General features: G+C 39.9%; 1 protein-coding gene across 1 annotated transcript in view; it reads right to left on the bottom strand.

Annotated features, from left to right (window-relative positions):
- LOC108701751 (zinc finger protein 385C) overlaps window positions 1–17,323 on the bottom strand; it is a 76,773-nt gene extending 59,450 nt beyond the window's left edge. Inside the window, exon 1 of the mRNA XM_041575962.1 lies at window positions 17,227–17,323. The gene's annotated coding sequence lies outside the window, so the exon portion shown is untranslated. The remainder of the gene's footprint in view (window positions 1–17,226) is intronic.

Raw genomic sequence — 17,323 nt, 5'->3', positions numbered from 1 at the left:
GAGCTGCTCATGGTCAGGCTTAGGAGCCACTGCTGTTCTCATGGGTAAGAAGAGCTGTGTTTAATTTATGTCTTAGAAGGATATAGTAATAATTAATGGGAGGAGAAGCATATTGTTTAAAGGACAGAGGTATTGACAGCTCTATATATCAGCCTAAAGCAGCTGCAAGTCAATAAATAATACTTTAAAGGGATACTGTCATGGGAACATTTTTTTTTTCCAAAACCCATCAGTTAATAGTGCTACTCCAGCAGAATTCTGCACTGAAATCCATTTCTCAAAAGAGCAAACAGATTTTTTTATATTTAATTTTGAAATCTGACATGGGGCTAGACATTTTGTCAGTTTCCCAGCTGCCCCCAGTCATGTGACTTGTGCTCTGATAAACTTCAATCACTCTTTACTGCTTTACTGCAAGTTAGAGTATCACCCCTCCCTCCCCCCCCCCCGCAGTCTAACAACAGAACAATGGGAAGGTAACCAGATAGCAGCTCCCTAACACAAGATAACAGCTGCCTGGTAGATCTAAGAACAGCACTCAATAGTAAAGTCCAGGTCCCACTGAGACACATTCAGTTACATTGAGAAGGAAAAACAGCAGCCTGCCAGAAATCATTTCTCTCCTAAAGTGCAGGCACAAGTTACATGACCAGGGGCAGCTGGGAAATTGACAATATGTCAAGCCCCATGTCAGATTTCAAAATTGAATATAAAAAAATCTGTTTGCTCTTTTGAGAAATGGATTTCAGTGCAGAATTCTGTCTGGACTGTACAACTGGCTGCCCAATGGTTCCATCTGCCTTAAAGTGGCCATCGACGTAACAATTAGGATCTTTCTTGGAAAAGGCACCAGATCAACATTTTCCATCCAGCCTGATTGACGAGCCGACAAGTCTTCTGCTGATATCAGTCGGCTCTTTGCCCCCCCCCATACACGCAGTGAATATCGTTCGAAAATGAGTTTTGTCCGTTATTATCTGTGCGTCTATGGCCACCTTTACTGACAATTAGATTAGATTCGTTGGGAACACTATGGTTTGCTCAGATCCTAACGACAGGAGCCTTTCATACTGTGATACTTCCATTAGCCTGTCCTACTCATTCAAGGGAGCACTAACGTTTCGAGTATAGTTTTGGGGACACTGTCTCAATGCTGCTGATATATATATATATATTATGATTCTGTGCTCCAGGGCCCATGCCGTGGATTTTCCCCATGATCAGAGGATAAAAGTGGCTGAGTTTGTGTGTTTATATAAAGTGCTAAAATCAATGGCAGGCCAAGGTCTGGAATTCATGTGCGGCCTGAAGTGCTGGGAGTCGCTGAATTAGGCTCTTGGAACTTCTAAACACATTTTAGTGTTGTTCATAAAAGGTGCGATTTACATTGGGCGCACGTGTGTTCCTGTCTTTTTAAGGCCGGCCCATGAAAGAGGTGCTGGCTGGGAGGGGTGCACAAGGGTTCCCTGTGTTTGGCTGTTTTCAGCGACTCGTGGCAATTGCTGAACTGCTCACACTCCAACCAACTCCGGCTCCAGCGTATAAAAGATGTTCTGTACTGGCAAGTGCTGGGCTGGATAAACAGCTCGGACATAAGGCCTCTGTCCTGCTCCGTCTCCTCCATAGAAATAGAACTCAAGTCTTCATCCGTTTACACTTTACATGAAAGAGGAGGGGGAGCTGACATTTTAACCCTTTGCTGTCTTTTTAGGAGGAAAAAAAAGGAAAACCAGCAGAAAAAAAATCTTTGTTAATGATATGGTATAGAAGGAAGGAAAAAAAGTCTGTGCAGGTATCGGCCCTGTTATACAGAATCCTTTGGGGCTAGGGGTGCAAAATAATAACCTTGCCCCGAGCAGCAGGGAAATGAGTTCCATGTAACTTTAAGAGCAGATTGAGCTTTTTCAATGTAGGAAACCACAACGTTGCATTTTGCTCTCTCCATCGCACCCCCATGTCCCAGTCTGAAGGTAGAAAAGGTAACCCTATGAGTAAGTGCCCCAACAGGCACGAAATGCATCAGGCCATGTCCTAATAAACTTTTGCCTTTTTTTACTTTCTGCCTGAACACTTTTTTGGAGGAACTCCCATTCTTACTTCTGGTTTCTATGTGTATGAACCCTTGGACTGGGGTGAACTGTGACTATGTCCTCCGAACTCATATTCTATTGTATTGTATTGACTTTAGTAGTGCTTATATAGTGCTTGTATAGTGCTTATATAGTGCTTGTATAGTGCTTATATAGTGCTTGTATAGTGCTTATATAGTGCTTATAAAGTGCTTATATAGTGCTTATATAGTGCTTGTATAGTGCTTGTATAGTGCTTGTATAGTGCTTGTATAGTGCTTATATAGTGCTTGTATAGTGCTTATACAGTGCTTATATAGTGCTTATATAGTGCTTGTATAGTGCTTGTATAGTGCTTATACAGTGCTTATATAGTGCTTATAAAGTGCTTTTATAGGTTGGATGCACCATATTCTCTTTTTGTCATAAAAAAAGGTAATGGCAGGCAGGCCCGGACTGGCAATCTGTGGGTTCTGGCAAATGCCAGAGGGGCTGCTATAAGGTCCCATAGAAAGTCACTATTTAGTGGGCTGATGGGGCCTGTTTGGGCCTCTATGTGGGCTGATTGGGCCTCTGTATACCTGAAATGCCAGGGCCTATTTTAATTCTCAGTCCGGACCTGATGGCAGGTGTAGGAGTCACATCAGGTCTCAGGCAGGAGTTGCCCTTTGCCAGAAAAGGGGTCTTTATGTGATACAGAATGTCATACTTAAATAACGCTATGAAATCGTATTATTAATCCATTATTTACAGGGATTATTAACTTGAGCTTCTGATCAGAAAGGAATCCCAGATAAACAAGTGCTAATCAGGAATTCTTGTTATTATTATTTTCTGATCAGATGTGCCTAATAAATGGCCTCCGTGTGGTGCAGGGGGAATGGGACTGCTCCTCGTCACATCATCACTGGATTTGCTCTCAGGCTTATTTTAAGAAGTGCTAACATACACAACGATGTACAAACGACACACCACATGACAACGGGATTTTCACTATGTTAATGGGCATGTGCCACGTACACACCGGGTGCCCAAGAAAAAAAGCCAGCGGGTAATTTAATAGCCACAAATGCTTGTTCACAAGTCCTGTGCCCACTCTGAAGCCGAGAGTTTTAATCTCACCCCAGGTATGGCCAGTTTAACAATAATGTCATATAGGGTGCCTCATTGTAAGTACTTCCATTGAAATGACCTGCCAGTTCTTATCAGATGACAGTTGCCTGGAAACATGGACCACAACTCTCCATGTAAAAGAGCTCGCAGGTGCAGATCTCAGGTGTTCTCCTGCTGTCACTTCAATATGATCAATGATACCGTCGTGCCATTACCTTATATCAACTGATTTGGGTAAATACCTTTTAAAAATTTTATTGCAACTCCCAGCAACCGGCCATGGAATATAGATCCCAGCTTCACCTAAACCAACAGAATCTTCCCCTTATTTCCACAATAACTCCCTTGATACTTGTTCTTTTTCTATTGGGCTGAGTACAAATATATATAAACGATGTCGGGATACACAAATGAAAAAGGAGCGTGGGTGCGTAGAACTGAACACACACTTGTTCCCTGGTAGTGTCGGCGATGGCAGAAATGGGAAACAGGCGGTTTTTTCATAATGACTGTGAGGCGGCAGTTGAATAAGAGAACAGTTGTGTAAGAAGTGTAATGACTGCCAAGTGCAAGGTTTTCTTTTCCACGGGGGCCCACCTGTACGTCAGTCCCGTGCAGCTCTCCGCTCTGATCTTTCTTCTCTTCTGCGTCGGAAAAAACAAAACCGACAGTTTTGGTTCTGACAGTTCTGAGGAATAGTGTACGCGCCCTTGAATCACATTTACACTCATGTGCCCACATAGAACCCCAGGGTTGGTTGTTGGACTTCACATTTGACCACTAGGGATGGGCGAATAAATTTCCACGTTTCACCGGCGGTGAATAAATTTGCCAAATTGCAAAAATTCTGCCGCATCGAAAAAAATTTGGGCACACGTTGCACGCATAAACATTGTCGCACGTCAAAATTATTTGGACACCCATTGGCTTTGATGCATTTGACCAAAATAAGCGAGCATATAACAATTGTCGCGGGCGTCGAAATTGATGACAATGCATTTTGCGAATTTTTCACGGGACAAATTCTCCCTATTGAGCACATCTCTTACTGGTTCGATTGAGTTCCCTGGACCTTCTCCTACATGTCATATCTCTGGTGTGCCACCCATCTGCTTGACCCTATCTAACAATGAGCTTTCTTTGCAAGAAATTACCAACATGGAGCTTTGACACCCAAGTTACGGCACCCAGACATATCCATGCACAAAACAACAAATATATTGTATATATACTGTAGTGAAATCATCAGGCAGCCATAATTACCTTATTCTATAATGAAAGGGTAACTCCATTTATCCTCATGATTGACTTATTTGCATTATTGATTCTATGACAGAAGTACAGGGAATGACATTTTGGCTGATGAAGAGAAAATACTAATCAGCCACAATTTTGCGTTTCCTCACACTCACACTCACACTCAAGGCTTCTTCACTAACATTCCACACTCACTTACTGACACACTCAAAACTCACTCCCATACAGATAATGTAAGACTAGTTACACTCTAAACCAGGGATCCCCAACCTTTTGAACCCGTGAGCAACATTCAGATGTAAAAGGACTTGGGGAGCAACACAAGCATGAAAAATGTTCTTAGGATGCCAAATAAGGGCTGTGATTGGCCATTTGGTAGCCCCTTTGTGGACTGTCAACCTACACAAGGCTCTGTTGGCAGTACATGTGGTTTTTATGAAACAAAAACTTGTCTCCAAATCAGTAATGCAAAAATAAGCTCTTGGGGTGAGGCCACTGGGAGCAACATCCAAGTGGTTGGAGACAGGCCCGGACTGGCAATCTGTGGGTTCTGGCAAATGCCAGAGGGGCTGCTGTAAGTTGCCTATTTATTGGGCTGGTGGGGGGCTGTTTGGGCCTCTGTGTTTGCTGTTTGGGCTTCTGTGTACCTGAAATGCCAGGGCCTATTTTAATTGCCAGTCCAGGCCTGGTTGGAGAGCAACATGTTGCTCACGAGCTACTGGTTGGGGATCACTGCTCTAAACTCACCAACCTTCACTTGAATTTAGAGCCAAACACATCAGACTGGAATGAGAGACACATTTCCTGGTAAAATATAGGAATTTGGACTGTTACAGTTGCTGCACTCAATGGGGTGCTCACCTCCACACACCAACGCCCCATTTATAAAATGATTTCATGATGACCTCACATTTTCATTCAAGCGTATGTATTTTTTCCAGCTGTTATTCATATCCTCTGTGTGCTCTTTTAATGATAATATCTCACAATATTCCTAAGAAGCCTATCATTAAACATGCAGTATATATATTAATTAAACGTTTGACCCCACTGACCACAAAAAACACAGCGCTCCCTATTCCAAACGTCACCAGATGAAAAACATCTGAGAACAATACAAAGATTTATTCAGCATTGGGTTGATGGATTTTATATGAGATTAATTAATAACTCTGAGTTTCACTCCGTGCAAATCCTCCGGCACATCTGCAGATGGCAACACCCTTTATCAGGTATAAAGTCGGCTTTCTTCCCGGGATTTACCTGTTTGAGGAGTTGTTTGCTTAAGTCATATACTGAGGCCGGTATACAAACGCACATTTTGAAGGCTAAGGGAAAATACAGTCTCCCTTCTTCCGTTACCAAACAGAAATATTTGGCTTCAGGAAATCATCCAAGAACTTATAACCTTCATGTCCACAGTGGACCTTCTATGTTAAGAAGTAGCATCAGATGCAAAGATGGGAAACTGGTCAACTGCTTGGCTCACAATAAAACAGGATTTCACTGCTTCTCTATTACACTTCAAATGCGTGTGGTTTGTGGCCTACTGGATACTTCCCCTTTATTTTCCATGGTCTCTTGCCCACGTCATGACCCTGAGCCAGATACAGGGGGCAGCAGCCTTGTGAAATCACCCATAAACCCCCTAATTCTTTGACCTTCTTTCCAAAGGCCTACTCAAATCCACCCTCCCCCCCTATAGAACCATCAGACACATACAACTGCCGTATTTCCAAACATTCACTTGTAATGTAAGTCAACAGCACCGTTCAGGGAGCCGAAAGAAAAGGACATATACAAACTGAGCATGACCATCAAATAAGTCTTCTAGACTAGGCTTTTGTACACACCAACTAAATTAACTGAGCTAAACATGAAATATCCCTATGTGATTGTGCATGATATGGGCACACATATACACTGGAGGCCTCCGTTATAAATATAACAAGAGCAGAGGATCTATATTTCTATCTCTTTGGACTTCATGGGCAGACCCTCACTGTACAATTGTAAGTTTTACTGGTGAGAACATTTCCTTTTGAAAAAAATAACTTCTGTAGGCACAATTCTGGAAAGATGGGTCATGTACTAAGAACACTGTTAGTCTTAAGATACCAGCCTGCATCAGATGTCAGTAGCACAGAATGTTCTTATAGGATAATGGTTGCCAAAATGAATAAAGAACAACTGACTTGAACATGAGTACTGTCCTGGCTCTAAAATATAATACGGTTCTTACGGAAATACGGTTTATTAGGTTAACTTTAAGAAGCATACTGGGCTGGAGCACTTTTATCCAGAGCTGGCTACTACCATCTCACCCCAGCAGTGTCGGAATGGGATGCCAGGGGTCCACCAGAAAGCCTTAGACCTTGGGCCCACCAGAAAACCTAAAACCATGAGCCCACCAGAAAACCTAAAACCATGAGCCCACCAGAAATCCTAAAACCATGAGCCCACCAGAAAACCTAAAACCATGAGCCCACCAGAAAACCTAAAACCACAAGCCCACCACAAAACCTAAAACCATGAGCCCACCAGAAAACCTAAAACCATGAGCCCACCAGAAAACCTAAGACCATGAGCCAACCAGAAAACCTTAGACAGTGGACCTTTCCAAACTATTATTCCTCCCCTACTAACTCAACCTCTTTATTCTCCTAGTCTTTTATATATACTTACAATTGTCTCCCATTATTAAGCATTTTTCTCCATTAAGAAATAGGGAATGACCATGAAATAGGCCAAATGTTTAGAGACAAGAGGGCCCACTAACATCTGGGCCCACCGGGAGTTTTCCTGGTATCCCAATGGGCCAGTCCGACACTGCACCCAAGGATCCCAGGTAAAGTCTGGAAAAGTTCTGAACCCTCACAGGGAGAAGCAAGATGGTGGCAGCTAGCTCTGGACATCTCAGTAGGCCACAGAGAATCATCACATTTTTTCAATAAAATATTTTGGGTCCACTTTGCAATTCTGTAAGCAGATCTTTATTGATGGAATTTAAAATACAATTTTCACTTTTTATAAATATTTTGTAGTTAGGCAACCCACCTGCACTACTGTGGCTATAGCTGGACATTTCCAGTGGGGCTAGGGCTTAAATTCTAGCTTATTCCTCATCATGCAAATTAAGAAATATGGTATCACATTGTAACTGTAATGCAAAGAAAAGGATAAAAAAACAGGAAATAAAAGGAATCCCTTAAACTACTAAGAATTTGCAACAAGAACTCGGGAGTTTCTTTCCGGCTCTTGGCAGTTGTTCTGTTGATACATATCTCTGTGGTTCTGTCCTTCCTGGAGAATATTTCAGTTAGACTTTATTCGTGGCTCTGCCAAGCCCAGTAGAAACCAGTTGACTAATCTACATGTTTTATTGATAAGAATGTGATAAAGCTTTAGAGAGACGGGTTTGAAAAGCTGGAAATGAGAAGATAAATGGCACTCGCGAAAAAAGAAAAGCTCACGGAAGTCTGCTGAGCCGAATGCATCACAATTTTTCAAGTTCCAGTCAAAATCCCAAGCGTTTCCAATCAATAATCCACTCAATTAAAATGAGCGCCTTTACAAATTCACTCGTATGAGGAATCATGTTCTCTAAACTGGAGGGTGATAAAATTCAGGGTTAGAACTTGTAATGAAGGAATTGTGTAACTGTATATAATATAGTGAATAAAGTAGCCCCTTTTGTAAAATATAGGGATATTATAAGTTACCGAGGAGTTTCATGACCATATAAAAGTACGAGGCCGAAGGCCAAGTGTTTTTATACAGGTCATGGAACTCCGAGGTAACTTCTAATATCCTCATATTTTGCAACTGGGGGTACTTTATTTATTATAATACACAAGTTTCAGTGAGTCATGTGACAGAAATGACATCAGAACTCACCGTTTATAACTGATGACATCAGAACTCATCGTTTATAAGGATATAATTTACAGGATATTCATGGCTTTTGTGTATTATAAAGGGATTCTGTACATTAAATCTCCCCTTCCACCCCAAAGCTGCCTCTTGATCAGGTTGGATTCATTTTATTTTCTAATACAAACTGAGCTGTATATCGTGAACAGCCGATGAGTTGCCCAAGAGAAGGTTCCATCATTAATATACATTTCTTCTACCACCTACGAGGTGATGAGAGCGACCACTTCTGTTGGCTGCGGAGCATAAAACAACAAGCCCAGAGACATTCGCGACACATGAAGGACTTGGAAGATTCTGTGTTTTGGAAACGCTTTTTGGGACGAGGTGAGTGAAATCTGTGAGTGTTTATAAAAGTGCACTGGAAAGTAACCGGCCAACATTTTAATCAACAACTACGAACTCACTCTACAGAGTTATTAATGGAATATTATAAAAATTGAATTACATTTCCTTACGTCGTCTTACATAAGATCCATTCCTAGTGTCTTTATTTTATGTCACACGAGGGAAGCATTTTGAATATATTTCTATATTTAGGTTACAGTAGCTTTTCTTCCTGCCTCATCTTTAGGAACCTTTCAAATGGCCAGTATAATCTATACATTTACTGCTGACTTGTGCTAAATACATTCGACGGTATAAAGTGCCAACATATTCTTGTTTAGGCGAGTCATGGCAGGTCAACCATCCTGTGATCTGTTCAATAATGAGTATGGTGATGGATGCACCGATGATGCACCTCGTCTGTTTGCTACTTGTACCCTATTTGTCTGTTGGGTGCAGGTCAATCAATATATAATCGGCAGTATATAGCCACCGTAAAAGTCTACTGCTCCCAGTCTTCTCTATAGACCCTTGCCTTCAGCATGGCAGGTAGCATGTCCCTGTATTGAGCCTCTGAGTAGGCTGTAAGGGGTATCAGCAAGTTGGAACACTTCAGTAGATCTTTGTAGAAGTGAACACAAGCTAGGAAAGAGAGTACTTAAGGCAAGAGACAATAATTCAATAAGAAAACTTCAAAAAGGTTGCTCCCATTCTGGACCATGGTAGGGATCTGAACTTCTCTTGGACACAAAGCTTCAAAGGCCTCCCACATTTAGAAGTATTATTTAAAGGATGTCGAATAATTCATGTATTATTTATTTGCCATTAGCCCACTGCCATTAATATTAGTTTTCTTATCTTTTATATTCCCCTTAACAGGGTTGGTTGTTAAAATAATGAACGCTAGAAGATATTTTTTTTTTTTATGATATGGGCCAAGACAAGCTCAATTATTCCTGCCATTGAGTAGCACGGCATAGGTACAACAGAATGTGGGAAATGGGCAGATAAATGCCATTAAATCTTGACATTATCACCCTCCTAGAAGTGAATAAGGTTAATTGACCACTTTTTCCACCTCATCAGTTTATAGTGTTAGCTTAGCACAGTGATCCCCAACCAGTAGCTCGTGAGTAACATGTTGCTCTCCAACCCCTTGGATGTTGCTCTTAGTGTACTCAAAGCAGGTGCTTATTTTTGAATTCCAGGCTTGGAATCAAGTTTTAATTGAATAAAAGTACTAAGTGTACTAAGTATAGTGCCAAGTAGAGCCTCTTGTAGGCTGTCAGTCCACATAAGAGCCAATCACAGCCCTTATTTGGCACCTCAAGGGACTTTTTCATGCTTGTGTTGCTCCCCAACTCTTTTTACATTTGAATGTGGCTCACGGGTAAAAAAAAGGTTGGGGACCCCTGGCTCAAGGGGACGCACAGTGGGGCCTGTATGATTGGAAATACCCAACGTTGCTTTGCAGACTCCTCAAAACATCTCTGGCATGTCTACAACAATAATCCCAACCTTTGATACATGTTCAGGAGTTTAGGATTCCAGAAATCATTTTACATTTGGACGTTGTACCCGGCACACGTTGCCTTTGGCTTTCCTGACCTGGAATCCCTGTAACTATCTTACATGAAACTCACTGATATCTTTTGAACGGGTTTTCCATTTGACTGGTGCTAATAACAGAAGTCAGTTCTTAGGGGTAACATTGGCAGATGCCCTACGTCCACAAAAGCCCAAAACATGAATGGATGTTTGTTGTACCTTGTTCATAATCATGGTAAACCTCAATAAAGAAAACGATCACAAACAATCCATCACAATCAAATGAAATTTGAAAAACACCATCCCTGAAAATGTTTAATAATGAGCCCTAAGCATATTTTTTCTTTTGTGGAAGTGGATTCAGTTTAAAGGGATAAAAATGAATCAGTTAATAGTGCTGCTCCAGCAGAATTCTGCACTGAAATCCATTTCTCAAAAGAGCAAACAGATTTTTTTATATTCAATTTTGAAGTCTGACATGGGGCTAGACATATTGTCAGTTTCCCAGCTGCCTCCAGTCATGTGACTTGTGCTCTGATAAACTTCAATCACTCTTTACTTCTGTACTGTAAGTTGGACTGATATCACCCCCCCCAGCAGCCAAACAAAAGAACAATGGGAAGGTAACCAGATAGCAGCTCCCTAACACAAGATAACAGCTGCCTGGTAGATATAAGAACAACACTCAATAGTAAAATCCAGGTCCCACTGAGACACATTCAGTTACATTGAGAAAGAAAAACAGCAGCCTGCCAGAAAGCATTTCTCTCCTAAAGTGCAGGCACAAGACACATGACTGGGGGCAGCTGGGAAATTGACAAAATGTCTAGCCCCGTGTCAGATTTTAGAATTGAATATAAAAAAATCTGTTTGCTCTTTTGAGAAATGGATTTCAGCGCAGAATTCTGCTGGAGCAGCACTATTAACTGATTCATTTTGGAAAAAAATTTTTTCCCATGACAGTATCCCTTTAAGGAGATTTCTCTGCAGGTCTATGTCATTTTAAAAACTGTTATTCCGGACGCCTTATTTCTCTGCAAACAAGTTTCCACTGCTTAGATGTCTGCAGTTTTCCATTAAAATGTCAGGTTTATCATTGACTTATCAGATCCTCCTTCATACTCAGTAACACTCTATGTGCAGCCTAACAGAGCCACTTTCTACTCAAATGGATGCCACTTTAAAACCATTTAACAATAACAATAATAGTAAAGAGGACCTGATAAGAACATTTTCATGCACATCCAATGGTCAAACTGAGATTTGCCTCTTGATACAGTCACATGATTAAATGAATCTTGGCACCCAATTACATTTTTTCTTCAAAAAGGTGTTTTTGCCAATATTGCCGACCAAAACTTCTAGCTCCAAATAACTTACAACTTGGAGAAAGGGGACATATAGTGCAATTCACACAATCCACCTTTAATAAGAGAAGGTATGTGCCTTTATAGCACTTTAGTTTCCCAAAAAAGTTCCCCAGCCACCCATTCCACGTCTCGATGGCTGCTTTCTCAGGCTGTTGAGTAGATCCAGAAGCACCTAGGATGGCACCTATGTGGAGGGTGGGTAGCCAGCAACTCAGCAGACCCGACAGGGAACTGCAATTTAGGGTTTTCAAGCTGGGATTGGCTATCCACATCCTACTGTGTATCTAAGGCAGGGGTCCCCAACCTTTTTTACCCGTGAGCCACATTCAAATGTAAAAACAGTTGGAGAGCAACACAAGCATGAAAACATTCCTGGGGTGCCAAATAAGGACTGTGATTGGATATTTGATGGTCTCTATGTGGACTGGCAGCTTTCAGGAGACTTAGCAATAAACCAGGTTTTTATGAAACCAAAAGTTGCATAAAAGCCAGGAATTCAAAAAGAAGCACCTGCTTTGAGACCACTGAGAACAACATCCAAGGGGTTGGTGAGCAATACTGGTATCACTGATTGAAGGGGTTTCAACAAAGCTGTCCTTATTATAGGTGTCAATGAATAGCTTTCAATGTTGGTTTGAAGGCAGTGCTATGGGTGTAGAACAGGGATCCCCAACCTTTTGAACCCCTGAGCAACATTCAGAAGTAAAAGGAGTTGTCAAATAAGCGCTGTGATTGGCCATTTGGTTGCCCCTATGAGGATTGTCAACCTACATTGAGGCTCTATTTGGCAGTACACCTGGGTTTTTATACAACTAAAACTTGCCTCCAAGCCAGGAATTCAAAAATAAGCACCTGCTTTAAAGCCACTGGAAGCAACATTCAAGGGGTTGGAGAGCAACATGTTGCTCACGAACTACTGGTTGGGGATCACTGGTGTAGAATGAAGAATGAGAAGGTTTTCCACTACTTGTCTTGCATTGTGAAGGCCTCTTTGGCTTCCCTGACCAAGTTACTTTCTCTGATGTGAGTAATCTGAGAAATAAGATCAACATGTGCCTGGCTGCCACTTCCACCAGTTGGAAAGGTTTAAAGGGCAAAGTAATAAACACATTAGGAAACACTGTCATAAAACTCACTGGTGGGGTGTAGCAGTTGCCTAGGGTCCCTCTGGGGCTGCTCAACGCTATAAAAGTGAGGGACACTTAACTTTCTACTAAATCATTATCACTGGTAGATGTGGTGGGATAACCCAGTTTGCATACCCATTAGGAGATGGACATGTGTCTCTTGGCATATTTTCTAGCAAATTGCATTGATCTATGTGTTGGGTGCTCATAACAAAAGATTACAGCATATCAATATCACCAATGGGGTAGCCAACTCATATGATATGCAATATAAAAGCAAGGGTGAGGGCTAGATGGAAGTTCAGCTACAAAGTCTTTACTAGCAGCATTTCTACCAATAAGAGCCCAGGCTGGGGCTGCATTGAATATTGGCAGGTCAATACGTGCCCTTTAATACCTGCCATAGGGTTGATCTACCTGTGAACTCAATCAGCACCTGCCTCTAATGTACCCGTGTAACTAAACAGTTGTGAGAACTTGTATATATGAAATGAGTTCTGTATTTGTACTACAGTGAGTTCTGGGGTCATTAATCACTTAATTGGCTGGGGGGGTTCTATCATTCCTGTTGGACATGTGGATTCATAAAGTAGAATTATAGTGATGCTCTTTAAATACAAAGTCACTTCCAACATTCTCAGGGTCGAATAGAGAAGGAACATTATTCATTAAGTGATAACCCTTAGCCCTCCTTACACTTCTCTGTATCGTTGTTTTACAAGAGTCCAGCCCTGGGACATATGAAGTAGTAGTAGTAGTAGTAGTAGTAGTAGATGATTGGAATGGAAGATGTTGGAGAGCGTTGATATAAAGGTAACGCACCCACTGTCATTAATAAAGGCCTAAGAAATCACTGGGAGTTCTATAATGTCATAATGAAGACCCCTGGCACTTACACAACAATAACTTTATCGGCTGTCGCAGCTGCTTCCTGACACTATTTTATTTACTACTATTTCATTTGCTACTATTTTATTTACCTTTATTTACTACTGTTTTATGTACTACTATTTTATTTACTACTATTTTACTTACTACTATTTTATTTACTACTATTTCATTTACTACTATTTCATTTACTACTGTTTTATGTACTACTATTTTATGTACTCCTATTTTATTTACTACTATTTCATTTACTACTATTTTATTTACTACTATTTCATTTACTACTATTTCATTTACTACTATTTTATTTACTACTATTTTATTTACTACTATTTTATTTACTACTATTTTATTTACCTTTATTTACTACTATTTTATTTACTACTATTTTATTTACTACTATTTCATTTACTACTATTTTATTTACTACTATTTTATTTACCTTTATTTACTACTGTTTTATTTACTACTATTTTATTTACTACTATTTCATTTACTACTATTTTATTTACTACTATTTCATTTACTACTAATTTATTTACTACTGTTTTATTTACTACTGTTTTATTTACTACTATTTTATGTACTCCTATTTTATTTACTACTATTTCATTTACTACTGTTTCATTTACTACTGTTTCATTTACTACTATTTCATTTACTACTATTTTATTAACTACTATTTCATTTACTACTATTTTATGTACTACAATTTTATTTACTACTATTTTATGTACTACTGTTTTATTTACTGCTATTTTATTTACTGCTATTTTATTTACTACTATTTTATTTACTACTATTTTATTTACCACTATTTCATTTACTACTATTTTATTTACTACTATGGCAGATGCAAGGAGGCAAGTATTGAGCACATTCAATAAGCGATGGACAGATAAAGTATAATCAGATTACAAAAGTGTATATATATATATATATTTCCAGCACTCAGGAACTACACAAGCAACAAGCGTCCTCATTACGGCAGAGAGTTTGTCTCCTCCTCATTCGTTCTCAGTCATTAAAGGGGCGGTTCACCTTAATGATAACTTTTAGTATGTTATAGAATGGCCAATTCTAAGCAACTTTTAAAATTGGTCTTCATTATTTATTTATTTTTTATAGTTTTTTAATTTTTTGCCTTTTTCTTTTGACTCTTTCCACTTTTCAAACAGGGGGTCGCTGACCCCATTTAAAATCAAATGAGCTGTAAGGCTGCAAATGTATTGTTATTGCTACTTTTTATTACTCCTCTTTTTCTTCAGGCCTCTCCTAATCATATTCCAGTCTCTTATTCAAATCAGTGCATGGTTGCTAGGGGAATTTGGACCCTAGCAACCCGATTGCTGAAACTGAAACTGCAAACTGGAGAGCTGCTGAATAAAAAGCTAAATATGTCAAAACCCACAAATAATAAAAAATGAAACCCAGTTGCAAATTGTCTCAGAATATCCCTCTGTACATCATACTAACAGTTCATTTAAAGGGGAACAAGCCCTGTTTGCATTATAACAAATCCTGTTTATGAGAGTAGAAAATAAAAACGAGAGAGAGAGAGTAAAGTTCTCCCAAGTCAGGCTGATGCCAACGTTCCAAGAGAGCTGCAGCAGCTGAGATTGTGCTGAATCCCGGCCACTGTCCTGCCAGTCAAATGACAGAGAGGCCTGTTCCCCGAGTTTCCTAAATTAAGGGGAATTGATTCTACAAAATCCCCAAATCCTTTGTGAAACATTCGGCCGAATACCGAATCCAAACCCTAATTTGCATATAGAAATCAGTGAAGGGGAGGGAAAAAGAGAGCCTAAACAGCCTAAATTTTTTTTTTTTTTCCTTCCTTGTTTTGTGACGAAAAAGACACATAATTTTAAAGATTCGGATTGAGTTTGGCCAGGCACAAGGATTCGGCCGGATCTAGATCCTGCTGAAAATCGCCAAATCCCGAACCCTGGATTCAGTGCATCCCTAATATAAGACAATATATAGAAAGTTGAAAGTACTGTACATATGTACTACCTCACTTTTGCTCTGCTTTAAGAATGACACTTTCAATGGGCCCCCACAGAGTCTCGGCAGTTAGTGCCAGTGGGCGTGTCCTAATATTAATTCCATGATGGGTGTTGAAACTTCAGCCAATCACAGCTTTGCTCTCACACATTACAGTTCCCAAACAGGTCCAGTAAATGCCCCCGGCTCACCTTTAGAGTGTGGGAAAGCGTCAGTCAGACGCAGAATTAGCCAATGATGTGAGTAGGGAGGGGCTGAATCTCAGCCCCACCCCCTTAGCCTTTGATTGACACCCATACAAAACAACCTGTTGTACTGGATAAGCACCAATCACAGGTGTTCACATACTCCCCCCCCCATCAGATTTAGAAGGGCAGGTATTGACAGCACAAAATATAATATAATATAATATAACTGTTCCCCCAAATCTGCCGTCGTATATGGTAAATACAACTCTGGGGGGCCTGTACGTGAGACACTGACCAATAAGAGGCTTAAATATATATCTTAGTTTTCCTACAGTTTAGGGGGGACTTAAAATGATTTTTCTGTGAACCCCCAGTAACTTCTACATTTTAAAGGTGCTTTCTGTCTGTTGTTTTGTTTTTAACACTATATTTCCCCTTTATAACAATGTGATTGTCTGATTGTCTGAGCATTAGCCAAGTAGTAAGTGAAAGTCTCATACTGGACATTTACATGAAATAACCCCAATGTGGCTTAAAGGGGCAGTACACACCTGAAAACACCTTTGCCAGAAACACTTTGAAATGGCATTCTGCCATCTTGTTTTTATTAAAATTATTATTAATAACATTAATAACATAATGCACAGCAGTGTTTAAACTCCTCCCTTATTTAAGCAGCAGCCTTTGAGAAGCTCATGATCTGGGGATTCTGAGAGGACTGGTAATTCATTTAACTGCTCCTCTGGGGGAAGGAAAGTGACAGGAAAGTATTAAAGGGCTGTATGATGATGTCACAATTAGATGGAGGGTAAAAAAAAAGCTCATTTATGTTGGGTCACACACACTTTCCCCACAATATATACACACACAACTCTATATCAGCTGTAGCCATAAATGTATAGATAATATATAATGTATTGAAAATGTATAGATAATAAATAGATAATATATAGATGATAAATAGATAATAAATAGATAATGTATAGAATAATATATAGATCATGTATAGATAATGTATAAATAACATATAGATAATAAATAGATAATAAATAAAGAATGTATAGATAATAAATAGATAATAAATAGATAATAAATAGAAAATAAATAGATAATATATAGATAATAAATAGAAAATAAATAGTTAATAAATAGTTAATAAATAGACAACATATAGATAATAAATAGATAATAAAGTAGATGTGACAGTTGGAGGTGGCACAGAAAGTTCTCCAGTGTCACCTGCTGGAAGTCCCTCCCTGGGAAGAGAATGAGTGGGAGGAGCCTGGTGAGAAAGTGTCAGAAAGTGACAGTCACGTGCAGCATCTTGTCTCCTGTCATTGAGTACAAATAGCTGATACAGACAGTTCTATAGAGAGATCAGAAAGAGTCATTATCTCACCCGCTTCCAGCCGATCTCTTGCAGCTCCGCGTGTCTGACCGACAGACAGACAGACAGACACAGACCGACAGAGACACCCACGGGGGAAACTTCAACC

The sequence above is a fragment of the Xenopus laevis genome, chromosome 9_10L (assembly GCF_017654675.1).
Source record: "Xenopus laevis strain J_2021 chromosome 9_10L, Xenopus_laevis_v10.1, whole genome shotgun sequence".
NCBI classification, from domain to species: Eukaryota; Metazoa; Chordata; class Amphibia; order Anura; family Pipidae; genus Xenopus; species Xenopus laevis.
Note: the sequence above shows the minus strand (reverse complement) of the source record. Positions and strands in the feature narration are given on the sequence as shown.